This window comes from Rhinichthys klamathensis, unplaced genomic scaffold (genome assembly GCF_029890125.1).
Source record: "Rhinichthys klamathensis goyatoka isolate OS25496 unplaced genomic scaffold, OSU_Roscu_1.1 h1tg000716l_1, whole genome shotgun sequence".
Classification (NCBI taxonomy): Eukaryota; Metazoa; Chordata; class Actinopteri; order Cypriniformes; family Leuciscidae; genus Rhinichthys; species Rhinichthys klamathensis.
The window spans coordinates 292,708-319,428 of NW_026607131.1; the positions used below are offsets into that span (position 1 = coordinate 292,708).

A 26,721-nucleotide genomic window follows, 5' to 3' on the forward strand; every position below is an offset into this window, starting at 1 on the left:
TCATCAGAGCGCGCGCTCACTATCCGGCGCCTTGCAACATCGTTCAGAGCGGGTGCGTGCGCCCCCGTCAAGCGATTTCAGAGGATGCTCGGTCTCATGGCCTCAGCATCAGCTGTACTCCAGCTAGGATTGTTGCACATGCGTCCTCTCCAACGCTGGCTCAAAAGCCGTGTCCCCACTCACGCGTGGCGCTCGGGCCACTTTTTAATCAGAGCAAATCACGGCTGCATAAAAGCCCTGACGCCCTGGAAAGCTGTCGACTGGTATCAGTCCGGTGTGAGTTTGGGCGTGAACACAAGGAGAAAAATGATCACGACAGATGCCTCCAAAATAGGCTGGGGGGCCCTTTACGAGGGCAGGCCTGTCTCCGGCTTATGGTCAAACCCGGAGAAGCGCCTACATATAAACTGTCTGGAATTGAAAGCGGTCGCTTTGGCTCTCAGAGCCCTGCTCCCGTACCTGAAGGACGAGCACGTTCTAGTCCGAACGGACAACATGACGGTAGTCTCGCATATAAATCGTCAGGGTGGACTCAGATCGAGCTCCCTGCACTCGATGGCCAGGGAGCTCCTCCTATGGTCCCAGCGCAACCTGCGCTCACTGAGAGCAGCGCATGTGCCAGGCGTTCTGAACCAGGGAGCGGACATGCTGTCCAGAGACAAAGTTCTCCCAGGAGAATGGTCTCTCCACCCCCTGACGATTCAGTGGTTATGGCAAACCTTTGGCAGAGCAGAGGTCGACCTCTTTGCCTCCAAGGAAAATGCGCACTGCCCTCTCTTCTTTTCAAAGAGCACAGACGCGCTCGCCCAAGTCTGGCCGAGCCGCCCGCTGTATGCCTTCCCTCCGGTCGCGATGCTACCTCAGGTCATCAGTCGGATCAGGGAGGAGAAATGTGCAGTGCTCCTGGTAGCCCCACTCTGGAAGAACCAGACGTGGTTTCCAGAACTGATGCAGATGATGCAATCTGCCCCATGGCCGATTCCACTGAGGCTAGATCTCCTCAGGCAGGCCAACGGGATGATCCTCCATCCCCGCCCCGATCTGTGGGCCCTCCATGCGTGGCCCCTCAACGGATTCCCGGGAACCTCCCCAGTGGAGTGTTGAGAACCATCACTGAGGCGCGAGCGCCCTCTACGAGGCGCTTATATGCCCAGAAATGGAAGGTGTTCAGTGACTGGTGTAAACCCAGGAACCTGAACCCTGAGACATGCGAAGTACCGAGTGTGCTCGTTTTCTTACAAGAACTGTTGGAGGCAGGCCGCACCCCCTCCACGCTCAAAGTATATGTGGCTGCCATAGCGGCATCACATGAACCGGTCGAAGGACGCACACTAGGGAAAAACTACCTAGTTGTTCGTTTCCTGAGGGGCGCCAGGAGGATGAATCCCCCACGCCCCCCCTCGGTGCCGATTTGGGACCTGGCCACGGTCCTGGACGCACTTAAGCGTGCCCCGTTCGAACCCCTCCGAACTGTGCACCTTAAACAGCTCTCGCTCAAAACTGCTCTCTTGCTGGCTCTCGCCTCGGTCAAGAGAGTGGGCGATCTGCACGCGCTGTCTTCAAGCGCTAACTGCCTGGAGTTTGGACCTAACGACAGCAGGGTTGTCCTCAGGCCAAAACACGGGTATATTCCTAAGGTGCTCTCTACTCCTTTCAGAGCACAGGTGATATCTTTGGCCGCGCTATCGTCCCCAGCAGACGAAGGTGACGCTAATTTACTCTGCCCGGTCAGGGCACTCAGAGTATATTTGGAACGCTCTGCCCTGTTCAGACAGACAGAGCAGTTGTTCGTATGCTTTGGCGGCCGCACTAAAGGTCTGGCTGTGTCAAAGCAAAGAATATCGCGCTGGATAGTTGATGCTATAGCGCTGGCTTATGAAGCCAAGGGCCTTCAGTGCCCCTTGGGCATCAGAGCTCACTCTACGAGAGGCATGGCCTCCTCGTGGGCGTGGTCGAGTGGGATACCCATTCAAGATATTTGTGCGGCTGCAGGCTGGGCCTCACCGTCCACATTTATCAGGTTTTATAACCTACAGGTCCCCTCATTGCATTCTAACATACTGTCGGTCTAACCATCATAGGCTGGGGTGTGTACATGCTGAGCATTGTCTCCTCCCTCATAGAATCACATCTTGAAACTGATGTGGAGGATTTTTCATACATGACAGTACATGAAAATGTGCTTGTGTGTGTCTCTGGACGCCCATCGGGCCGTTCCACGTTGTCCTTTATAAAACCCGCCTTCGGCTGGCTTGTTGGATAATCACTTTGCTCAAAGGCTCAGGCTCCGGCCTCCGGCTTAATAGAAGCGAAGTCAGCACGCACGGCGTTTTACATGGCGTTCCCATAGCGTAAGCTTACGCAATAGGAGGAACCTCTCGAAAGGGAACGACTCGGTTACTAACGTAACCTCGGTTCCCTGAGAGGAGGGAACGAGTATTGCGTAATCTGCCGTGCTTGTGCTTGGTCAGTTTGCTTCAGTCGAATTGAACCTAAAGAACTCAGACGACGGGGCGCCCAATATATAGCCCTTGGCCACGCCCATCTCGGCGGGCTCTGACGCGCGTGGGCGCGAAGCACGCTCATTGGAAGCGGGTTCAGAGTCGCCCCGTCATTGGTTCGTGCAAGTTGCCGCAGCACAGCCAATGACCGAGCTGCCTCGCTCATTGCTGTATGCTGTGCAGCTGCAATGCGTTTTACATAAAGACTTCAATATTTCTCGAGAAAAGGAGTTTTCCCATAGCGTAAGCTTACGCAATACTCGTTCCCTCCTCTCAGGGAACCGAGGTTACGTTAGTAACCGAGTCGTTTTTTTATTTAATTTAGTTTTGTTCAGTCAATTAACAGCTGTGAATGTTGTCCAAGAGCCAAAATAACATCATCAATGGCACAGTTATAAGCTAAATGGGAATATTTTCATGTAGACTATTTTTGTACTGCGAAATTTAAATGGTGTAAAATATAATTCAGAATATATTTATTTTCAATTAAACTGACATTTTATCTGTTTTGTCTCTTATCTGTCAACATTATAATTTGTTATTCTAAATATTATTCAGAATATATTTATTTTCAATTAAACTGACATTTTATCTGTTTTGTCTCTTATCTGTCGACATAATAATTTGTTATTTTACATATCACAATTCAGATTTTCCCCCCCCTCAGAATTGTGAGATATAAACTCACAATTGCAAATTATAAAGTCAGGATTGCGGGATATAAACTCGCAATTGTGAGAAATAAAGTGAGAATTGTGAGTTATAAAATTGCAATTCAGATTTTTTTTCCATTGCAATTGCGAGTTTATTTCTTGCAATTCTGACATATTTTCTCAGAATTGCGAGATATAAAAACTCACAACTGTGAGTTATAAAGTCCAATGTCTTGTATTGCGAGTTTATATCAGAATTGTGACTTTACAACTCACAATTGCGTGTTAAAGTCAGAATTGTGTGATACATACTCACAGTTGCATGTTACAAAGTCAGAATTGCAAGTTTACATAACGCAATTCTGAGAGAAAAAAACGTAGAATTGTGAGATAAAAAGTCACAGTTATTGCCTTTCTTTTATATTCCGTGTCGGAAACAAGCTTCCATAGAAAACCCTGCTTAAATGTTATGAAAATAATGCCACAATGTAATAAAAAAAAAAAAAAAATCTTATTTTGAGGATGAAATATGTCCCAGGCACGTTCTTGACATTGGTTTCCTCTGTAATTTTTTCCCATGTGACTGTGTATGTATCATTGGCACTATGAATGGACTCTCTGTGAGTAGGTCAGTCAGGAACAGACAGGACCGGAGGGGAGGAAACAGAGCTCAGCAGAATCAGATAGAGAGCTTGATGGCCTGAAGGCCTCTCCAGTAATCATATCAACATGTTCATCCAGCCTGGCAGCCGCAATGAGCAAAAACTCCCCGTGGAGCTATACCAGCAAGAGCAGTCTGAGCTCAGCAACACGACTCATAACGCTATCTTGTTTCTGCTCAGTGCTCAGAGATAGGCCAAGACCCATCCTTTAAGACAAAGAGGAGGCAAAGTCCCCTCTGTGGGTTTGGCTATTTTAGTGAAACGTCAGTTCATCTTCCATTTGATGTTTACACGGTTTTTAGCCATATGGAACAGCATATAAGCTACCAACACTGAAATGTTTGTGCATACTATCTGTCAAAGTCAAATCACATCAAATCAGTGGTGGCTGGTGGGTTTTCAAAATAGAGGAGGCACACTAAATTGTAGCAGTGGGGATCCCCTCTTGAGGATTTTTAACTGCTTTAAAATGGCTTTTTGGGGGTAATTTCTTTTCACTTTTTGGAACCTTCTGTCCTTTTAAATATCCGTGTTAAAAAAGCATATTTCGGCTGTTTATTGAAGCAGATTGCTGTCGCCTATATGTCCAATTTCGGCATGGGGTCTTCCTTGATTTTGTATTTGTTGCTGCTGTTCAAATGGTAGCTTGGTAAATTTGTTGGTGATAAAATATTCAATATCTCTACTCTCCATAATTAAGATTTTGGTACATTATCAGCAGAAGTTCAATCTAATATCATGTAATTTACATCTCTACATTGATTAGTTGATATACCAAGGGAGGCTAGACTCTTCTGCAATGTATTTTACCTTTTTTTTTTTAACCAATGGAGGCAAAAGTATCTGGCTGTGGATTTCGCCCCCATCCTCTTCTCTATCCACTCAGATCTTAGTACAGTTTTCCCGAATGGTTACATCAGCAGAGTTACATTAGTGAAATTACGAACAATAAATACACATTCTGATGCATGAAATTAATGGGATTTTTATTAGCATTACATTGTATGCACCTTAGTTTTTGAGTGAAAAATTTCACTCAAGCTTATTCACCACAACAAATCTGAGGTGCTTTAAGCTCAGATCAATGAGGCATACAATCAATCAGCTAAAATATAAACAAAAATAAAACCTGCACTAATTGAAAGAAAATAAGCTGATAAAAAGACTGAATCCAACATTGGCAAAAAAACATAGCATAACAAGAGATTTACAAGCAATTTAAAAGGCCATTTAAAAGTAATTTTTGACCAGAGAACAACACATTTTGGGAAGTCGTCGTTATACCATCTGTAAGCATTTATTTCAACGCAATAACATTTAATTAGCATTTTCGGGAAAAAGAAAAACCTCTCCAGGTCAAAATGACCAGACCACAACATGATTTAGAGACCGTTATCCTTACATTTAGTTATCAAGGCCATTTCACACTGCACCAACTGACGCCAACCAACATGGACAATCACCAGATTACAGTAAATCACTTCTAAGACAATCCACGACCAGACAAAAGCTGATTCAACATGTTGAAGCGGCAAAATCAAGCTCCAACAGTCACCGACAGGGGTAACACACTGATCCGACAAAATCCAACAAAGAATCTATTGCCATCTGTCGCAGTGTGAATTGGTCTTCATTTGTTATAATAAATCTTAGCCTCACTTCATTGGTTACCAGTAAAATACAAAATTGATTTTAAGATTTTAGTATTTGCATTTAAAGCTCTGAGTGGACTTGCCCTTATTTATATTTTGGATATTCTTTGTCTTTGTTCTTCCTCCTCTCAGTTGTTATTAACTGTTCCATAGTCAAGATTAAAAACCATAAATCCTTTTCAAAATACTGGCACTATTTCCCTTCCAATATCTACATTTGAATAATCTCTTAATAGTTTTTTTTTCTCAGCTTACTTGTTGTTTTACCTTTTTTATTATATCCTGTTATTTTATATTGTATGGCCATTTTTTCACACTACGTCTAATGTGAAGTATGGTCATGTTGTTTTAAAGTGCTCTATACCTAAACATGTTATACTTTGCCTCAGTAGTAGTAACTACAATAATACAGTAAAAGCATATTAAGTTTTAATTCACTGGCCTATTATTTATAGTCACCATCTTTTTGGACCATTAGTCAACAATCCTCAGTCTGTTGGTATAAAGATAATGGCAGAAAATTGCAACTTTAGTTTAACAGCGCTCATAAGATCTCATCCTGTTATATACTGGTGATTATTTTCTCATATTTTTTGGAGAAGGAGAAAACACCTCCGGCATGTACACACTGCAAAGTTTAAATGAATCAGCTAAATTACTGTGTATGTAAAGAACAAGACCAAGCACGCATGTACACTATTAGTGCACATGGCCAGAGAAAAGACACTATTGAAAGAAAGAAAGCAAAGGAAAGCCAACTGTCACCAAAAGCCGGATACATAAAATTTTTTAAAAAGATCGCAGCTGTTCTCAGATCTGTGGCACGAGTTTCCGACTTGGCACAATGCCTAGAGCTTTCAATATTTTGCACACTAAAAGAGAGTGCATTACGTCTGTCTGGGATGTGCCTCAAGCACTACTTCTGCCTCTCTCTTTTTGCCGTGACCTCGTTCATTCTGTCCTTTAAATGCCTCACTTCCACTTGTCTCTCTTCCTCTTGTCTCTGTGGCTGCACTCAGAGCAGCTTCATCCCTATGAAGTGTGCAGTAACAGGATCTGTGATGACTGGTTCTGTGAGGGGGACCCTTAGGGGTGCTGCTTACTTCTGTTGCATGTTCAAAGCTCTCTCAACAGCCTCGAAACAGCAGATGTGATGCCATGTTGAATCCCTTTCCACGGTTTAAACACCGAACGCCACTCGTCATCTGCCTACATTATCAAAGTAAGACCTCCCCGGATGCCAACCAAAGCTGTCTGACAGTCCCCATGGCGCCTGAAGATGGTTGACCTTGCAGCATCTGCTGGAGCGAGGAAGAATGGGAAGGTATTCACACTGAGATATGAGAAGACGGATATAAAGACTGCATCAGCATATACACTCTCAGCAGGACCAGAGGGATTGTGCGAAGTGCGCAAAGAAACCAGACTCTACAACCTTGTGTAGCACAGAAGGCAACAACCAGCATATGGATACTTGATGATACTATACTCATTCATGTCACACAGAAAGTAGGCAAAAAGTATGTTTTTTTTTAAAGAAGTCTTTTATGCTCACCAAGACTGCATAAACAGTAATATTGTTTAATATTATTACAATTGTTTTCTATTTTCATGTATTTTAAAATGTAATTTATTCCAGTGATGGTAAAGCTTCAGTGTCACATGATCCTTCAGTAATCATTCTAATATGCTGATTTGGTGCTGAAGAAAACAGATTAAAACTGTTGCATTGCGTTTTTTTTTTTTTGTGGAATCCGTGATACATTTTTTTTTCAGGAGTCTGATGATGTATGATGAATAGAAAGTTCAGATGAACAGGATTTAATTGAAACAGAAATCAATTGTTACATTATAAATGTCTGTGCTGCATGTTACTGTTGATTAGTTACATTCAACAAAAGTCTTAATTCCTCTCCAAACTCCTGTGAGGTGGTTCTTTTATGAATAGTTCAGAAAGACAAGTATAGTTCAGAGAATACACTGCCCTATATAATTAACAGCATTATTTGGAAGAGAGATTTTTTGATGTTGTTTTTTAAATTTGTAGCTATAATGAATCCCAATCAAATAAAAATGTATTGTTTTCTAATCGATACAAGCACATTCCAGGGCCCAGATTTATGGAAGAGCCCCTCTATTACTGCAACAGAAAGGTTTGCTACATTTCGATTGGACTTTGGTGGACTAGCACAAACAAATGTCCAACACCATCAGATAAGGGTGCAAGGACAACTCACAGACACCTCAAGCGCGGGAAGGACATGACTTCCCATTGGTCCACAGGCAGTTTCTGCCCTGCACCCATAATGAGACTAATCCTTAACGTTTAAGCCAAACACCATACAAATTCTTTAGGACTTCTTGGATGCAAGAGCAGTGGCTGAAACAAAGCGAGGCCACAATAAGACACCCATTCATAACTATGTTTGGAAAACTTAAACTACACACATTTATTTCATACTTATTAAGGGAAATAAGTGTTCTCAGTGACAGCTATTTATAGTGCAACATCTTCATCAACAAATTAATCCGGTGAGACAATTGTGGATATACCATTCAGAGTCTCCCATCTAGAGAGACTGTAACAGATACACCTGTAGAGGTGAGACAGTAACAATTACAGCACGTCCTGAGTCTCAATGCCAGAGAGACAAAAGCAAATTGACAAAATTCTGAGTGTCTGGCCCAGAGGCAGAAGACATACAGACACATTTGCAACACGGTTGAGCTCAGGAGAGCAAACCTTAACTTCAAAGTACCTTCGTCTGCGTATTCCAGATTGTTAAGGAACTTGCACCTACTTCAGGGCCTCATCTGTTCCAGATTTTAGGACCCTTTTTAGTGCTTCAGGAAATCAGCATCCCACAGAGCTTTTGTGTTCAAGGCTGTTGAAACAGATTCTAGCTCATTTCCCCAATGCATTGTTACAACCAGAGGAAAACATCACCGCCATCGGACTGCTCACTCGACCACGTGTCGAACGTAAATATCACTTAAAGCTGCATTAGGGAGTTTTGAGAAAACGTTGAGTTAGCCTGAAAATTTGAACAAGCACAACTTGCAGGTCCCACCCCCTTGCTCTCTGCTGCGCTACAGCCCTCCCTCCACAGCTCGTCCTCCACAGCGGAGCCTGTCGTGAACGCGCAGGCTAGTAAACAGGGCCACCGATAACAGCGGATAAAAAGTTATATGGCACATTCACTAATAGGGACTAAACATCAATAATATGCTTTACATTTACTATGGCCTACCCATACTTTGACTACAAACTTGGTCCTCAAATCATTATGTATTTTGCAATAGCCTACATGTAACTTTATAGCGTTGCACTCTTTCTATAAGTTATAAATAGCTAGTAAGATAACGTTAATATAACGGTAACTAACGTTACAGTATGTAAGTAATTATTCTAGCGATATATAATGCTAGATAAGGTGTGCTAGTACATTATTTCAGCAACATGACAAGCCAGTGAATTGGCAGGTTTCAATTGTTGCTTAGCAGAGTGCGTGACATTTTATGTTATGCGGCTAGAGTTTTGACACCGAGTCAATGGGCTCTGTGTAATTCTTTCTTTTTCGCTTGTTTATCGTCATCGGTCTTTTTCCTTTTACCTCTTTGTTTTATGAGCAGGTGTCACTCGAGAATTGGCAGTTTAGGTTGTTTCTCCGTCATAAGCACAGCTGCAGCACGCCGGCTATCTTGAGTTTGAATGACGGCTCGCGCTGTGCAAGAGAGGGGTGTGATCAGCGCGTACACGAGCGTGATTGACACTGCTAAGACATTCCTCCTGGCTCTGATTGGTTGTTTCTGACCGGGAGCGTGTATTTCTGCAAATGGCAATAGGACCACTGGGAGGAGCCAGAAGAGCTTGATTTTTTTCACAGATTATCGGTCTCATATTCTACTGTCAGGACATAATGACAGTTTTAACAAATATGTAAAAAATATTTTTTACAAAAGTTACCTACAGCAGCTTTAACCTAACCTCTTCCCAGAGACCTTGGCAGCATTGTATATTATCAGTATATGATTTTAAAGGTCATTAGAGGTCATATAGCTGATTCTAGTAAATAAATAATCTTTTGTTTATTTGTTTGATGCATAATAAGGATCTTCACCTTATTAGTTTATACTATTTTAGACACTTATCTTTCCATAAGATAACGTAACGTCATAGCCACAATCAACTTAATCGTATTGTATGCATCATATGCACTTTATTCATTTATTAGTTGTGTTGATTTAGTCTTGTTTGTCTTTTTCGTTAAAATAATGTATTTTATTACACTTGTGTCTTCCTTGTGTTAATAATGCAGAAGAGGCTCTTAGTTAATGGAATCTAACAAATCCTTCAGATTGGTCATATGAGTCAAGCAGGTTTGGTTGAGCTTCTGTTTATGTTCACTGATCAATGGTAATATGTGAATAAATGACTAAATGAAATCTGTTCATCATATAAAGCGATTGTGTCTCTTCAGAAAATTTGGACTAAACCGCTTAATTCATTTGGATTAGTTTTACAATCTCTTTATGGACTTTTTGAAGCGTCAAAGTGGTAGTTGCGTAGCTATCAAAGGAGGGACAGAAAGCTTTTAGATTTCATTAAAAATATCTTCATTTGTATTCTGAAGATGATCAAAAGTCTTACGGGTTTGAAACGACATGAGGGTGAGTAATTAATTTTCATTTTTGGGTGAACTAAGTGACGTGATCAAACCTCACAATATTAATTTGGTGCCCAAATAGACCAAATGCTTATGGTGCCCATTTTAAGCCTTAATATCTACACCCAGCCCTAGACTTAATTCATATCTAGGAAGCAGAATATCATAGAGATTTTAGACTTTTATGACTTTAGAAACCATATAACTTAGCAACTATATCAAGCACTAAACGCATTTATAGTGCAGCACTAAATTTCTTAAAATTTAGTTGAATAAGTACACTGAAGCTGTATATAAGACTCATCAAAATCACAAGACGGGGTTAATTAACTAAATCACAAAGGCACTTTCTTAAAGCAAAATCAGACAAAGACATTTCACACCATCTAACCAAAACAAAGGTTTTGACAGTAGTTTTTTTTTTCATAGAAAGACTGAAAATTAATTCCCTTATTGCAACAATTATTTGCAAAGTACTTGACACTTCCTACATAGAAATCTATCAAGTCTAAATGTAGCCCTGCAAAATAACAACTTCCAGTGACAGTTTTCAAGTCCATGGAGAGCTTTTGTCAAAAAAGCTGTTTTTCCACTCAACTTACTCCTTAACCTATTGATTTGTCTCTTCGAATGCTGCCATTTCATTTCACTGGAAGTGGAAACACCCATCACAAGCACCTCACTTAATGAGCTGCCTTCATGCTGTGCACTACTCTGTGTGGAAAAAAAGAGAAGTGATTTCAAAGAAAGCATAGGTGTTGGGCTATCTTTGGTGTTAAGACTTTGGTTCAGATTCTTATTCTAAGGTATGACACATAAAGAGCAGACCACTTTCATAGTGAAGGATGTACTGTAAAACTTTATTTAATTCTCAGAACACTTCTTGTTCTTATCTCACTACTCTCTCTGATACTTTTCCTTTAAAATCTTTCCTTTGCAGATTGTTCTTCTTGACACTCCAATTAATCCTAACATCACTTTCCTTGTTACAAAGTATTCTCAGGTCAGCCCTTGTCTAATCTGTATCTCTCTCACATTCAAAATCAAAAGTTTTCAGCTTTTTTACAGTCTCCTAGACCAGGAGTTTTCAAACTTTTTGATGCCAACCATCACAGATGGAATAAAGGTGAAGTGAGGTTTCAAGTGCAGGAAATGAAGGATCTTTAATTAAGTGGTCAAATAAAACAATAATACAAACAAAACTATACCCCGAGGGGGAAAACAAGACCAGCATCTCAAACCTTGACTGTGGCAGAAACACGAGGATACATATAGTGACGAACCAGCACAGGACTGCAAACACAGGGAGACTAAATAGGGAAGCAAACAAAAGAGGGTAACGAGGAAAGCAGGCGGGGCAAATTAATCAATAATCAGGTAACAAGATGGGAGGGGCTAGACAATCGACAGGAGAGCAAATGGCACAAGGAAACACATGTATGGGATCAAACTCCCGCCAAATGTATTGCGGCCACGGATCGAAAAATAATAAGCGTGATTCAAAAAACGTAAAAACAACTGAAAAAAAATAATCCAAAATTATTTCACAAGCACCTCAGCATGAGTCGCACTGGAGTGACGTCAACTCCCCTCTTCGATTGATATAGATTGTCAATCTAGAACTAGTGGACCAATGGTGACGCTTAAGCCCGCCCTAATTTACATGAAACTCGAACTGCAACATTTGGAAGAGCAAGCGCAGAACACGGAAAGAAGAGTGAAAAACATGAACATAAATTTAAGTTTCGTGCAAAATATTTTTTAATGTGTTTAAAGTTTGTATTCATGCTTGTTATTTTTTGATTCACGCTTATTATATTTTGATCCGTGACCACGTTGTTTGCTTTCCTGATAATTTTGCATTATTTTTTTTCAGTTTGTGCAATATATTTTTACATGTGTTTTTACATTTTTGAATCACGCTTATTATTTTTTGATCCCTGGCCGCAATACATTTGGCGGGATTTTGATCCCATACACATGACAAGCCATGTGCTCACAACAGACAGGACTATAACACAAGCACATGAGAAACCGGGAGTGTCAGAGCTCTGTCACCAAACCAAGATATAAACTAGACAGAAGTGACAGAACCCTGACACCAACAACAACCAAATATGATTATCCTCTTGTAAAATTTAAACAAAGCTACACTCTAAACAACGCTTGGTTGTTTTAACCCAAATTTGGGTCAAATATGGACAAACCCAAATGTCGGGTTAAAAATGTAATTTTAAATTTTAACCCAACTTCAACTTTCACTTTCAACTGTAATTTCTTTTAATTACATTTTTAACCCAACATTTGGGTTTGTCCATATTTGACCCAAATTTGGGTTGAAACAACCCAGCATTTTTTAGAGTGTATATAGTTTCATGCACAAAAATGTGATATTACAAATTAATTTATATATATATATATATATATATATATATATATGATTGTCATTTGATTGTCATATGATTTTCATTTTGAAATAAATAATACAATTTGTAAAATTCTGTAATAAAATGTGTTCCACAAAAGAAAGAAAGTCATGCATAAAACAACATCAAGATGAGTATATGACGACAGGACTTTTAATTTGACCATAAACTATTCTTTTAATTGTCCAGAATAGTGAATCAAGCTCTAAAATCACATTCAGTGGAGAATCTTCCTTACAATTTCATTCTGAGATATTAGAATAGATATTAGATATTAGAATGCAGACCCTGTCTCACTGGCAGGATTTATCTTTTAATTTCTCAGCTGCATTGTTCTACTGTCTCAGTCATTCCCATGGGAATCTCAGCCACAGAATCAGGCAAAGGCATGTGGCGAGACCCAGAAAGCTCTAGCGCTTACTATTTATGTCTTTCTGGTTAGAGATGACAGGGAGGCTTTAAACTGCAGAACTTTGGCAAGCCGGGCATTGGGAGTCTTTTCACGTCCGCGAGATTCTTTATCTCAGCGTGACACAACTGTCCCCAGTGCTGTACTAAGAAGGAGAAGAGAGTATCTCTTCTCTTCCACTCTTGTGCCTCCTCTACTCTGTTCACATAAGAGCTGGAGCTTTGAGCAACCCAAGGTGTTTGCAGCACAACAGCTTTGACACGTTAAAGAGAGACGGGGGACTAGGATTGCGTAAAGCTGAAAGACTAGAAACCGATACAGCCCACAGTTTCTGAGGAAAATATATGTGACCTTTTAGGACCACTATTAAATGTTATTTTTTTTTGTTCAAAATTAACTACATTTAAATAATCCTTCTTCCAAACATGTTTTTGTCTTACCCTAATTCACTATGGTATGCACATTATAAGTGCTTATATTTTAGACTGAGCAGGATGCTTTTTGCGCAAAATTATGTATACCTCACTCGTCTGTGAGTGTCTCGTTATATCCGTAAATAGAGAAAAATTGCTACGGCTACTTTGACGCATATGGGAGTGCCATAGTTGTCACAACGAGCGAGAAAGGTTGACAAATAGCACGCTAAATCTTGAACCTCCGGGGAATCACACGTTTGAAAAAAAAAAGACAAAAAAGAGAACGCGACAGAGCTCGTAATAAGATTAGAATCAACATTGGCTGAGCTTTTCAGAGATGGCGAGAACTGAGGGATTTGAAATGTTGTAAAAGCAATGCGTAGACTGCGTTTTTATTACTCAAAAGGTGAGTAAGGTATTTTATTGAACAGATAAATTAATATGTAGCTCTCTCACAGAGTTTATTGAAGAACATTGTCTATTGTGAAGGGTCATTTCATTATGGTTGTTGTAGCGCTGTGCTGGAATTTATTTTCAAGGAAGTACCATGTCTGTTAATGGGTAAAGCTACAGTAACGTCTTCAGCTCATCAGCTAAAGATTCTTTTAATCTAAACTGGTTATATCTCTTAATCCTAGTAGTGCTAGTGAATATTTTATGATCAGTATAACCATATTCATCCGCACAGTCATGCAGAGCCGAAACACAACCAAAACAATGTTCTTCCGCAAAATGCATGCAGTTTTGTTTTTTTAACCGCTAGAGGGCCAAAAGTTTCATAGTGCACCTTAAAAATCCAAAATCATTCTGTCATTTACTTTACTTCAAGCTCAAAACTTAGGTTTCTACTGCATTATGGGTCACATTTACATTTCTTGCCAAAGGGTCTAATAAAAAGTGTTTTAATTATGTTCATGATATTTACCTAAGCAGGTGGCTAAGGATACAGAATTAATGCTTTAGGTGCATCATATTTTATCAAACCACATTGGGGGAAGTTATGTGTATGGAATTACACTGCAACACAGATTAATTATCAGAAGCCTGATGAATCTAGGCAAATATTTAAAGGGGATAGTTCAGCTAAAAATATAATATTGTTTCATCATTTTCTCAACCTCAAGTCAATCTATAATTGTATGACTTTCTTTTTTCAGTATATAGAACACAAAAGGAGATGTTTAGAAAAATGTTCATGCTGCTCTTTTCCAATGGAAATGTAAGAGGACCAGGGTCTGTCAAGCTCCAAAAAATTTCTTCTGAAACAATATGATAGTTTTGTGTGAGAAACAGAATGAAATTGCTTGACTGCTGTGGTCACCATTTATTTTTAATGCATGGAATATCTTTTATACTCTCTGATTGTGGTCCACAGAAAAAAGAAAGTAAAACTCAAAAGGGTTAGTAAATAATTATAATTTATCATTGGGTCAACTGTCCTTTTAAGCATTATCATTTGTACCTGAATACAGGAACATAACCACTATATTCCTCCATATTCAGATTAGCAGACAATTTAATCCTGGACCTGACCTGAAGACCCGTTCGCAATTTGGTGTTGGGGGAATTTCTCACTTGAACTCAGTTAGTGGGTCCCTAGACATGAAAAATCACAGAGGTGCTCGTCCACCATAGTGCCACGAATTACTTAACGGCCAAATCAAAAATGTCCGCCAATCGGATGATGATGAAAATCCAACTTCTTTGTTTCTGAATGTTTATACACACGTAATACCTATATTTTGACTAATTATGGTATGTGGAATTCATTTCTGCCATTGATTTGACCATATTGGGTGATTTTGACCTTGAAAGGGCATGGTCAAGGTCGTTTTCCTATTCTGAAGAATCTCAAAAGACATGTACATGCGAACTAACTCAAATTTACAGTCTGCCCTTATACTGTGAATTTGTACAACACTAGACATAGTTCACAGAAAATAAGAGGACAAGGTTTAACTTTTCTTATATTTTACCAGGAGTATCAAAAGATTTCCAAGGTTCCTAAAGTTTTCATCTCACTATTGAGCATCACTCCAATTGATCAACAGGACCCTGCTCGTACAGGCAGGAGAGGTTAGTTGAGAAGACCAAGAAAATGAGCACAACTGTATCAAAGAGAAAACTACCTCAGTTCAACGAACAACCACAGAAGACACCGACAATCAGTATGAAGGAGCAGAAGTTAGTCTCATCCAAAGACATGGCCGAGGCACATAGGAGTATGGACATAGACCAACGCTACTTTTGCGTCATCGAAGGGTAACTCCCCCTTTTGGGGGAAAACAAACGGATTCCCCTGAGAACTCGCTCTAGATCTGCAAAGTTTCTTGATAGCAAAAATGGCACAAACTTATAGAAGCTACTGGATACGGGGTTACAAAGGTGTCCCTTTGAAATGGTCGAAAACTGGATTAATGACCCCACGCAGTGGCCAAATATGGACTATTCAGACATCTACCACTATCTCGTGGAATCACCAAGTAAGTAGCCAATTTTTTTTTGTCATTAACACTCACAGTAAGACAAACTAGACGATGAGGCCATGTCACTTGGATCATTTTTAACTTGATTTAAGCTATTGACATAGTTTTGTTGTCGACTAGCTATACTAGTTAGAAAGACGAAGCTGCTAGCAGCTAACGTTACGTGATTAGCTCTCACTAGGCACGCTACCTTGGCTGTTAACTGATTTTACTGTTGAAATAGTGGCAGGCTAGGACTAAAGTGGACTTTGCTGGTTTCTGCTTGTGTCTAGAAAGTGCTTTAGGCCTATATGACTTTTCGACGACCACTGCTCTGGGCTACATGTAACAACACGAACGGCAGTAGATCAAGCCTTCTAGGCTAGATAGGATAGCGTAATGTCACAACATCCAATTTGATAGCCCCGTACATACATACATTGGTCCTATACATATTTTGCCGTACACTGTAAACCTTTTTACAACTTTCAAAGTCCTAGCACTTTCTAGACACAAGCAGAAACCAGCCAAGTCCACTTTAGTCCTAGCCTGCCACTATTTCAACAGTATAGTATAGCTAGTCGACAACAAAACTATGTCATTAGCTTAAATCAAGTTAAATATGATCCAAGTGACATGGCCTCAACATCGTCTAGTTTGTCTTACTGTGAGTGTTAATGAGAAAAAAAATAGGCTACTTACTTGGTGATTCCACGAGATAGTGGTAACGTTAGATGTCTGTATAGTCCATTTTTGGCCACTGCGTGGCGTCATTAATCCAGTTTTCGACCATTTCAAAGGGACACCTCTGTAACCCCGTATCCATTCGTTTTAAATACCGCTCACGGTCCTCGGCCGGCAAAGAGAGTGTGTATGTTTGTGCCATTTTTGCTATCAAGAAACTTAGCAGATCTAGAGCGAGTTCTGTTCTCAGGGGAATCCGTTTGTTTTCCCCCAAAAAGGGGCGTTACCCTTCGATGACGCAAAAGTAGCGTTGGTCTATTGCTAAGGAGCGGGGCATGAGTATCCGGCAGATACTTTGTGATGTGATGTGATGTGATGATCATGATGTGCTTTCAGCATCTCCCCTGTTTGATGGTGACCAGCTCATGTCAACAAGGCAAAACTTGTCAGTGAGATTGAGCCTCGACTTGATCTCACCCAATGGAGTCCTGAGTCTACTTATGCCACTCATGTTGTAGACTTCATGTCGAAGATGTGACAGATGCCTCTAGCACAATTCCCTACTTTAGGTGCTGTCATCAGTGCCATCATCAGCTCAACATCATCCCTCTGCCAAGAGCCGGAGTTCATCCATCTTGTACTAGATTCCTACATCGAGATGTCCCTGAAAGAAGGGGAGCGCATGCGACATACATACTCAACAACAGGCATCGACATCATTGGCATGAACAGACACACACCCATCCTTCAGCAACCTGACAAGTTCTGGGTGTCTGAGGAGAACAAGCGGAATCTCCAACTGTTAGATCGGGATATGGTGTGCAATCGAGCCACTGCCAATGCTACTGTCATTGATGATGAGTTGAATTGATGTTTTTTCAGTGGTTTTACATTTGATATTTTTTACATAACATTTTACAGTATTGCATTTGTTCTCCCCCTATGTTTATTATTTTGGTCCCCGAGTATATAAATATAGGCTTATTAGAATCATAATTTGCAAATTTGCAAAGAATTAAATGCTTCTCAGTAAGCTTAGAAACAGGCTCTTGACCACACAAGTCTCACCATTTTCATGCTTGCTACACTGAGAGACAACAAATGGAACGACTTAGAGCTCCAAATCTGCTACAAAAGAGGCAGTAACCAGTGCAATCACACATTGTGGCACATAGATGTTATCTTTGCAGCCTATCTCTGTCTCTCTCTGACTCACTTTATCTTTCCCTCTCCCTCTCTGAAAGGTGATTCAATTCAGGCCCCACGCGCTCTTAAGCGGTTGCTGCTCTGAGGCTCCCCGGTCTCTGCCTTTATGCTGCTGTTATAGAAGGGCTGCACTCTCCTGTCCAGGTACATCAACAGAAACACCACACAGTCACACACCATTCAAGTGTAAAACTATAATAGCTATATTTTAGGTGACTCTTAAAGGCAGACCCATAGTGCTCAGTAAGGCAAGACATGGTGTCATGGTGAATTTTTATAGTAGAAAAAAGTCAGTCTGGAAAGAGTCTTTCAAGCCACGTGGATTCCCAAGTTGATTTCATTGTCAGATATTTCTAAGGTAGAATGTGTTATGAACTGTCATCCAGCATCAGGGAAGAGGACCAAACCTGACTAATATATCCGTCACAGCAGAATACGTTCCTTCACACAGCACACGACACACAAAGGCAGATGCAAGCCGAGTCGTTATGAGCTTTTCAGCTCTAAAATGACATCTCACACACTGAAAAGAACTCCATTTGCTTTGGAACATTTGTCATGTGGAAGTATGTTGGCTACTGTACCATTGTCATGATGCCAGAGAACTAATAGGTTGTCATGGGAACTAATGTTCAGTTGGGACAATGAATTACTCTGCTAAAATTGGGCACAGTAGATTTTTTTGGGTTCAGACTAATGCTATTGATTACGGTGCTTGTAAAGCAGCACAGCATTGATATTCTTAGACATTTTGTTTGGGGATTTTTCTAAACCCCTAACCCTAAGTACTACATTTCTGCAGTTAATTCAGCCCAAACCACTTTACATATAGACATTTTCCCCCCCAACTATGGGCACTTTTGGCCCTGAGGACTTTTAGAAAGTAGACTCGCATAGGCAGACCCATAGAAAGCAGAAACATACTTTTCAAACTCTCACACATTTTGTCTTTTATCTAAAAGTTATTTCGGTAGCACTTTATTTATTTTACTGTCCTGTTCCCCATGTACATACTATGCACTTATAGTTATTACAATGACGGGGTAATGATAACCAACATTCTTCATAATATCATCTTTTGTGTTCAAAAAAAGAAAGAAACTCAACAAAAGGTTTGGGACAACAAAAGGGTGATTAAATGATGACAGAATTTTCATTTTTTAGTGAACTATCCCTTTAAGTTTGGGTTACCTGGACTTTCAATTGATGGACAGAAACCTCTCAAGTTTCATAAGAAATATTTTAATTGTTAAAAATGTTTAGAAGTTTACAACTTGAGAAGTTTACAAGAAGAACAACTTGAGGGTGAGTAAACTTCGAATTTTTGGGTGAACTATATTACTATCTTATCCCTATATTACTAGCACTTTATGTATACTAAATCCACAAAATCATGTGTTAAAGGGGTGGTAGATTATGATTTAACTTTAGTTAGTGTGTAATGTTGCTCTTTGAGCATAAAGAACATCTGCAAAGTTACAACGGTCAAAGTTCAAAGCAAAGGGAGATATTTTCTTCTACAGAAATCGCTTTTTAAGGACTACAACAAATGACTGATAGGGACTACAAAGCTTTTTCACGAGTTCGTGACATCACCGAACCCTAAAATTTACATATACCCCGGCCCCGGGAACATGCAACAAAGAGGGTGAATTTTGTTGTGCGGGTAAAAAATGGTTTGGGAGGGTGGGCAAAAGTTGGGCTGGTTTGGGGTCAGTGGTTTTCAAACATCTACACTTTAAAGTCTAATTGGTTAAAAAACAAAACTAAAGTGTGCATGTAGTCCACAAAATCAGACATCATGACATTACTAAACACACACGCCCATGCAGTCACTTGGCGTTGGTGTTGATGTCGCCGACGAGCACGCACTTTTAACCAATCAGCGATCAGCAGGCAGACACGATTTAGCACTATAACTAGCTGTATTCAAGTGATCGCTAATGCCAAAGTGGCATAAATATACAGTAAGTTTTATCTACAGTAAAGAGTGAGATAGTGAGCAACTCTAAAAATGTGGATGGGAGATGACTTGATGGTGAATATAACTCTGAGAGGAGAGCACAGTTGAATGACTTGAATTGAAATCGAATATGGGACGACTCCTGTCCATGGTCATGTGCATACTGGCCTAACCAGACATCTGCAAAAGTGTCCACCTGGACATTTTAGTCATATTTGCTAATTCTCCTTAATTATTGCCCTGTTTTGATCAGTTTTCCTGGGAAATCGATTGATTTTTTTATTTTATCATAGTTATTTTGTTTTAAGGAGATAAAAATGGTGCTTATCAACCTTGAATGACATTTTCTTGGAGTGGGCGGGTTTTGGTGAGCTTTTGGGCTGGATATCACCGTCCCAATCTGGCAACACTGAGTCCATGAGAAGAGGAAGAGTTGTTGTAGTAGGCTAGAGCCCATTTGAGAGTCTGCTCAAGTTGACGCATACGTCTTTTCACATTTATTGCAATACAGTACGTAACACAAATGCAATAGCATGTCACTCTGTAGGCATCTTACAACAGTTCCCACACTAGCGATTTCAATGACTTGAATATAGTAAACTCCACCTCAGCTACATACATTCATCAACTAACCATTCAGAAATGTCCTGTTGCATTCTACATGTTGTCACTTATTCTTGGGTCCGACTTTGGTTTAAACATAAAAGACAGGACAGTTTCTGACATTTTAGTGCATGTCTGGTGAGGTAATGAGAGCTGCTAACACATGAGCAGTTGTAGCTCCGCCCTCTGTGCCGGGAGCAGCAGCTCATTTGCATGTAAAGGGACACACACAAAACGCGTTTTTGCTCACCCTCAAAAAGGGAGAATTTTAACATGCTATAAAAAATACCTGTGGGGTATTTTGAGCTAAAACTTCACATACGCACTCTGGGGACATCAGAGACTTATTTTACATCTTGTAAAAAGGGGCATTATACCACCCCTTTAACAGTGTTTGATTTAATTGAGGTATTGCAACATCCCTCACATCACAAAGTAACAAATATACTTTGATGATGATATATAAATTTATCGCATTTGCCAATGTATGTTATTTAGACTGTATTGCCCAGTTTCACAGACAGGGCTTAGATTAAGCCAGGATTAGACCTTGGTTACATTTTAAACGTGCCTTAGCAAAAAAACATTACTAGTGTGCATCTTGAGACGAACAAGGGCAATGATATATTTTAAGATATGTCAGTGCAAGTTACTTTCAGTTAAAACACCTCAAACATGCATTTAAGTCTGAGACTAGGCTTAAGCCTTGTCTTTGAAATCACGCAAATATGTGCTTATCTAACTTAAACGGTATGCACTTCACCAATAAATTCTGAACATAACTGCAGAATATTAAACATTCCTCGCCTGTACTTCAGCACTGCATAAACTGTTCATTGGAATTATGTAGGTTTACTGTTACCTAGGGAGCAACTCACCAAGTCGCCTTCCTTCTAAGAAGTTGTTTACATGGCAGATGAACTCAGTTCTGATTCTGATATAGTTAACGGTGCACTGGAGACATATGTGATCAGATATGAACAATCTAGAATGACAGCTACCCCTTAAAAGTCCTTCCAGCATATTACAACACACAAACTCTAGAGTAATCCAACTATCTCTAATGAGCACAACCAGTCCATCTTAACCATCATTCCACAGTGCTGAAGGGCTGTGTATGTGCATTCAGCATGCTGTCTCATGGGCACTGCTGCAGTGTTTGATGTGGGCATCCAGGCCTCCTACTGATGCAAAACTCAGTGGAAAGGACTCCATCCAGCTAACCCCAGTCAAATGCTTCACTTCACAAAATGGCCTTGCCAGCTGTCCATGCTGACATTGTGTCAGTAATTAGCCAGTGGGGGGTTTGGACTGGCAGGGAGGCAGCTATGCCTGTCTGCCTGCAAATGGAGGCGGTCATGTCACACTTATGAAACCCAGAGGAAGATTGGAAACCTGCAGGTGGAACTTACGTAGCCGGGGTGAGAATGTACCGGTCATACTTATGTCCTGATAATGGACAGACAGGATAGTTGAGGGGGGTGTGACACTCTGAAAACCCAATTCAGTTTTTAAGCACAGGAAGTGAGATAAAGTACTGATTTGTCTGAAGCAAACCATTGGCAATATTGTGTGCCATAATCAGATCAATGGGAGAGGTAAGTCATCATGAAACTGACCCTGTGCACTGTCTTTTCTGGTCTAATTGTGAGCAAGTCATATTTGCACATTATTTCAAAGAAAAATGATGTTTACCTTTTAATCTTTTTTCAAAATGTAATAACTTTCCAGCCTTGCTCGTTCAATCACCTGGCTCTGTTCCGGTGGCCTATAATGGCCAATTTTCAAAATCCAATCAATTTCTGGTGGAGAAAAAAAAAAATCCCATCCCACAATACTGTTTTTTCTTGTTGAATTTCCAGCTAAATCTCCAAAATATTACAGACATAAAATGTGTTGTGAATGCAATTTTACATTAACTGTGCTAGAAATAATGTAACTGTTTTGGTTTTGACTTTTTTATCAAAGTTATTTCTTTCCCACATAAATGTCTCTAAATCACTCAAGCAGCTTAATAATTTGTTTGGGCTTACTGACTACATAAACTGTCCGGTGTGACAGGCACAGATACTCAAGCACTCAAAATGTTACTCAGATGACATATTTCTTACTCAAAGATTTCAACACTGAATAATGAAACTGGTCAGAAGGAAATTATGTATAATCAACAAACATCAACCAACCAGGTGAGAAGGAAAAGGAGACCTCAAAATTCATAAGGGAATTATGGGAGCAGTTGGGGGAGTAGTCACAGTATTCCAGTAACTAGGTTTTGAATCAAAATTCCAATTACACAAATGTTAAAGCTGCCGTCGGCAACATTTTTTTGATCATATTCAGTGAAATCGACACTATAATCCGACAGAACAACATAAATAAAGTGGTGTTAGAAACAAACCCGAGCTTCTAACTCCACCTGGCTTTAGCGTGTTATTTGTTTTGCAAAAATCCACAGCTCCCGGATCATCGGGTCCAATCAGCGCAGGGGGGTGTAAGATCTGACTGTCAATCACAGATCGGGCACACGCCACCCCTCACGCACGTTACAATCACATGCACACGCGCAGTAACGAAGAGTGATGGCGGAACACTAACAAATCAAGTAAGCTCATTTAGAGTATAAATGACCTTAGCAATTGCAATCTATCAGTAGATTAGCCAGGACAGCATACCTCCAAATACTCCATGGTGTTGATGGATGCTGATGAGACGGGCGCTCACAGATAACCTGGTGCACACGCACTGACGAGCATGAACTCGGTGGGAGGGTATTCAGTGGGGGAGGGCCATGAGAGTTGTAAACATTCAAAATTTTGCCTAAGTCCACTCAATCTGCCAGACTTGCCGACCGCAGCTTTAATGCTTTTGTGATGTATGTTCATTTCAATGTGTAGTTCAAAACATTTACAAAAATTTGGTGGCCAAAACAACGGTTTGATTGTAGCCTATGCTACCTGTGTGTTTCCTGGCCAGTATGCTATAGGTTCAATAGCGTTTTGTAGCAAAGCCTAAGTTATAACTAAGATATGTGCAATAAACTGACTTTGAAAAAGCCACCTTGTTGTAAGCAAGGCTGCCGATAAAAGTGCATGCATGGTCAGGAGGTGAAAGGGTTTGAGGATCCCTCAGGTTGTTTATGTGTCACGTGAGGCGCCTCTCGGCTTCCCACAGAACACACTGCAGAGCGCGTGAAAATGCCCGCGGGCTTCGAGCCAGCATTGTAAGTGGAAACGGTGGAGGAGTCTTTTCCCCTTTAAACCCTTCGAGGTGCTAGAATGATATTCAGGCAATAAAAACAGAAGCAAACCCCAAGACCATTGTTTGAAAGACTTAGAGAAATATATGAAGTGTGGAGAGTCGAGAATATTTCGAGCCAGTGCATGGGTTACCTCATGAAACGTTTATGAATGAATCTTTTAACGAATCGTTCTCGTGACTGTTTTTCTCTTCTTCCAAAAACTGACTCGAAACGGCATTTATAGTGGTGAACGAACGTAATGAACGAGGCATCGCATTAGTGAACAAGGATCTACTGAACGAGGAATGTTCGACATGAATCAGTTTAGTTACAAGAAGGATGAAGGTGCTGTTAGTCTAAAAATGACTGATGAACTTATTAAAAATGGCATAACAGTAGGCTACTTAATTTTATAGACTTTGTTATAGATTGATTAAAATCATGCCCAGCAGGTATAAAAGGACGATTTTTTTTTTTTTTGTCATTTGTGGGTATACGATACTCTTTCTGAAGTGCCTACACTGAAAAAATGGTAACCTAAAAATTTGCTTCATGTGGTAAGGTAACATCTAAATTAATCGCTTGTATTTGTATTTAACATTACTGAATCTACATAAATATATTAAGTTACACCAACAAAACTAAATTTACAGGTAAGATAGCTCTTTAACGTAACAATTGCAGGTTACCACATTTTACAGTGTAAATTTGTTGATTATTGCAATGACGTGGAAAATAAAACTTACTAAAAGGCAATTCTGAGTTGTTAAACGATTCGAGTGAACGATTCAATTATTCACTCATTTCACAGTAGCCTAGCCTAATGCTCACTTAGCATAATGACTTAACCTCCAAAAAGAGTCAATGAACAAATCCTCAGGTGAATTGGATTCAAAAGATTCGTGTCACTTAGCTAGACGAATCAAAACCACCATCATGTTTAACTCGTTACTTTTTAACGCTTACATCGTGTATTAGCCTACAATCTGTAATGATTGTGAAACAATCTGTAGCCTATTAAGGCGCTATAAATAAATGTGACTTGACTATTAACTAGATTCACACCCCAAACTACTCAAATAATCTACAATAGATTAAAAATAGACATTCTTCGTTATTAGACAACAGTGACTATCATCTGTCAAACGTCAAAGCCTCGAATTTTGCTTTCTTCTTTCATTTAACAATCTTTAGCCGATAGTTTTGCATTCTCACAATCCCATTAGTTAGCTAAAAGTGCTAGCTGTCTCAATAATTCATGAACGGATACTTTAGCCACAGAAACTGCTCTAAAACTCGAACCTATTAGAAGCACCGGCATAAATCGCAATACTTTTTTTATCCACACATGTAGCCTACTCAGCCAGCCATTAACTAATTGTCCTTCATGCAGTCAGTTCAATTAAGTTGATATTAATTTAGGAAGCACAACGCGCCTTATGTGCTCGCCACAGCTCATTGCACAACGGGTAATTCATGGTTTTGACAGGAAACCCTCCCTCATCCGAACAGACCGTTCAGCAGACTGTACCTCTGGCATCCGCTGTCCAAGGTGCTGATCCACTCTGAGACGAGATTGATGTTTCTAGAGTGATTTAATCCGCATCAAGCGCGCGCTGATGGAAAACAAGAGATGTCGCCTCCAAAAGAATGCAACCCCTTGTCAAAACTAGTGAAACGCGTGTGAGAGAGGAAATAGACACGCGCGTGCGGGCCGGTGCTCCTCAGTCCGATCCACGGTACTCTCTCTCTCTCTCTCTCTCTCTCTCTCTCTCTCTCTCTCTCTCTCTCTCTCTCTCTCTCTCTCTCTCTCTCTCTCTCTCTCTCGCTCCCTCTCCCTCTCTTGAATCAGTGATTCAGTCTCTTCCCTCACCCTCCCAGCAGAGAACATAATTTATTGGCAATTTGCTTATGTTGGGAGACCGTCAGCCCAATGCCTCCACCCTTTATTTGACAATGCAACAGCTAAATGAAACCCCCACCAACATTGTGTGCACTTTAAAAATCATACAGTATATCTACTCAAAATTAATAAAATGGAAGTTTAGAATGGAACCTCGAATTTGTTATTTTTAAAAACTGAACAGATCATATATAACATTTATATCTGAGTTAATTGTAATTAATAGAACCAGCATGCTTATGAATACTAAATATCATTTTGTACAAGTATTCTATATAACTAAAATGAGGATGGGGGGCACTAGTTAAACTAACATGTGAGAAGTACGCAAGACGCTACTGATTAAAATACAGATATCGGTGCGTACTGGCCCACTTTGAGCACTGCCCGTAGCAGATACAGGTGGAGCTGGGGAAGATGGAGGGTTTCTGCAAGCGCTCTGCAACAGCCACAGCAAATGCTGACCAAGTATTTGAAGGTTGAGCAGCAAGCTAATTGGCTACTGATATGGCAGGAACCAATCAGCTGTGCCCTATAAAGAATGATGTGATTGCAATCAGCCTGCACCATCTAGAGTTTCATGAGAGAACTTAATATTTAACTACTGACAACATTACATGAACACTCATCATATGAGGCAATATACACTCATGAAACTCCTTAAAGGCACAATATGTAAGATTTTTTCGCCATAAGAGGGCGCAGTTTCCAACAATAACAAAGGCGTAGGTTTATGACGCAGTGATGAGCTGAATGATGGGACTTGCTGTCAAGCTGATGGATCTAATAATGTTTATGGATGAGTGCAAACATTGTTTTATGTACATTCAGTCTTGGCTGGTCCCTGGAGCTTACGATCACACCGGTGTGATTAGAACGGTCAGTGCATCACGTGATCAACTGTCAAACGTGCTTTCGCGCGTTGGCTGGTGCTGAGCCAGAGACAGACGCACTCAGTGCTGTCATATATCACAACTATTGAGTGTTTTCAACCACATAATGTTTATTTTAGGTTTCAGACATTTAAATACACATAAGTACTAGCAAAACAATGATTTTGAGTTTGTAAAACACTGATGTCTATGGAAGCGGCAATAATAATCCTTTCCATTATAATAAGACGACACGTTTTATTCATATCAGATACACATTGTGTAAGTAGCTTTACATTTGACCCTATTCTTCTCCCAGTTCACCGGCCACTTACTTTCATGTATTTCGTGAGAAGTGGAGGAATTGACGTGTTGTAAATCCAACAGATCCGATTCTCTGA

At 40.3% G+C, this 26,721-nt stretch overlaps 1 protein-coding gene across 1 annotated transcript in view; it reads right to left on the minus strand.

Moving 5' to 3' along the window:
* tmem121aa (transmembrane protein 121Aa) overlaps positions 1-25,328 on the minus strand; it is a 38,383-nt gene extending 13,055 nt beyond the window's left edge. The window contains exon 1 of the mRNA XM_056242249.1: positions 25,077-25,328. The gene's annotated coding sequence lies outside the window, so the exon portion shown is untranslated. The remainder of the gene's footprint in view (positions 1-25,076) is intronic.
* Positions 25,329-26,721: the final 1,393 nt, after the last annotated feature.